At 47.7% G+C, this 2429-nt stretch overlaps 1 pseudogene; it reads right to left on the bottom strand.

Moving 5' to 3' along the window:
• Positions 1-772: 772 nt before the first annotated feature.
• On the bottom strand, positions 773-1404 carry LOC147446643 (uncharacterized; annotated as a pseudogene).
• Positions 1405-2429: the final 1025 nt, after the last annotated feature.

Genomic DNA, 2429 nt, shown 5'->3' with positions numbered 1-2429 from the left:
TGAAGGAGGTTTCGAGGTGGCAAGCTTCGCAGAAATTATACAAGAAAGCAAAGTGCTAATATGGACACTTGGACGCAAGCAACACTCGGAGGATTGGTCTAGGACTACTTGTGCCTTGTTGTCAGCAGTTGACATGCCTAGGACGAGGGAAAATACTAGCCATCGGTAATTAAAAGATATCAGAAGAACATGACAATGGACTTTGCTGCCTTGATAGCCGTTGTGATTTTGGTCCCTGTATGATCTCATGGCCGGCTCATCACGAGCATGACAAAACCTTGTGATTTTTTAGGTTGATCAATATAATTCACTCACAATTGTGAGTTTTGCTTAAAAAAAGAAAAAGTACATTTTTTGTAAGTAAGGAAGATTCTATACCGATCATGAGGGAGTGTTGAAGAGTAATGGGTTAGCTTTGCACTCAACTATATGGTTGTATATTATCACTCAAGCATCTATCATAATGTTGAAACCCGGCACTATATGGTAGATCTTTACCCACTAAATAATCAAAGGGATTATCCAAGATACATCATTACCCTTATTTGTGAATAGTTAATTTTATCCATCAGCACTTGAAGTGAAGCTTTGATTGGAAGTAAGGCCAAGACGAATTAACCCTATATAGGAGGGAAGGGCCTTGTCCTAAGATTAGCTAATCAATACCGAAAGCCGTGATCAGACAGCCGTGAACTACATGGGCAAGAAAGCCTATCTCAAAGAAAAATAGACAATATATACAACCTCCTAATGAACAGTGATTAAGAGAGCTTTAGCAGAAGAGGAAAGGAGCTGAACTGACCATGAAGGCATCGATCTCAGCTGGCCTGATCAGCGCCTGGGCTGCAGGAGCACGGGATGACGTACTGGGGTCGACGCTGCCGAGCGTCACGTACTTGTGCATAACGCTACGCATTCTGGCCAGCTGTACTGCGTCGAGAGCCGGCAGCTGCTGCGAGGGCACGCCGACACTCACGCATTCCACGTGCGCCTGCATCAGGTTGTGAAAGAGCGGGTGTGCGACAATCTCTGCTTTCACTTTTGCACTCGCGCGAAGCTCGTCGATGAGCTGCAAATACTCGTAGCGTCCACGATGTTGTCCCCGTTGCTGATGAATATTGTCAGTTCTCTCATCTGCTGCAGTACTGTGCGTATCTGATGAGGACGGAAGGCGAGCGGCATTTCCCTGCCATGATGACGACGACGATGATATTGGCAGGCACGCAGGCTGAAGTAGTGCCTCTGATATAGGTGATGGTGGACTAGAGTATGATGATGATGTGTGTGATGAATGCTCTGCATATGTCGACGAGCTGTACTGCCATGGTGGCCTGGTGGCCAGCTGCTCAGCTCTTCCATTTTCCCTTTGTTGCAGGGGCGTACGCCCGAGCCATGCGCTGCCATGCTTCAGCACTATTATTCATCCAGCAGCTTGCAGCTTTGCAGGTGGTGACCCCAGCTGGCTGACTCTCTCTCTGCTCGTCACGCGCGCACACAAAGAGCTGAGATTTCGACTCTTTTTGCACAGCAACGTTGAGCAAGCAACAGTGGAAACTTTTCCACGAACGTCGACGACAGCGCTTTCTCTTCCTCCCCTTAGTTTGTGTTCTTCTCCCTCCCACCGTAAATTAGCAGGACAAGGTCGATGATGATAGCATATAATAAACTCTCTCTCTCTCTCTCTCTCTCTTCCGACTCGTCCCCATACACACACAATGTCACACATACAGTGTTTCTTGAAAGCTACACCCTGATTGTTTCTTTTGCCGCGCTTGAAAGCTACCTTACAATGAGAGGGTTGGGTTTGCAGTTTGGCTGTCTGTTGGTACTTTGATCTCCTCAATGGTGTAAATTCGTAGTACCTACACTATTATTCCTCACACAATGGCGTTCAGACCGGTTCAGACGGCAAGATGGATATTTTGACCTGGTGAACATGGTCTTCTTCCTGTAGTTTAGAGAGGGGTGGAAAGCCTAAGGCCCCTATCACACACGTCTTACAGGCGGTGCGGACAAGTGAGATGGCTGCTAATTATGGACGGATACATTTTTTACTACTCAAGCCATTTCTGATCAACACAATCGCACACACTTCATAGAGGGTGGTATCCGTCTGGTCATCTGCAATGCCCTCAACCAATCACGTGCTATTTTCTTCATACGGGCGAGGGAAGGGAGGCTTGTAGAGGCCCCCCACGGACAAGAGCTAGATGGCCATGACCTAGTAGCCAGCTTGGACACTGCTCTTGTGTCTATCGGATGGGTGTGATAGGCAAGGCCCGATGCACCGAGGTTGATCCACCAATCTCAGGAGGAAGCATGTCCATCCGGATGCATCTGACACGGGCCTAAGTAGGCTTTGAGAGAGGTGATTTGCGATTAGCAGGGAAAACAACTTGGATGCTTCTAGGCTAATCGCAGATCACCTC

The sequence above is a fragment of the Adiantum capillus-veneris genome, chromosome 12, assembly GCF_014529385.1.
Source record: "Adiantum capillus-veneris isolate H3 chromosome 12, ASM1452938v2, whole genome shotgun sequence".
NCBI lineage: Eukaryota > Viridiplantae > Streptophyta > Polypodiopsida > Polypodiales > Pteridaceae > Adiantum > Adiantum capillus-veneris.
The sequence above is the reverse complement of the archived record's forward strand: the minus strand, read 5'-3'. Positions and strand labels throughout refer to the sequence as shown.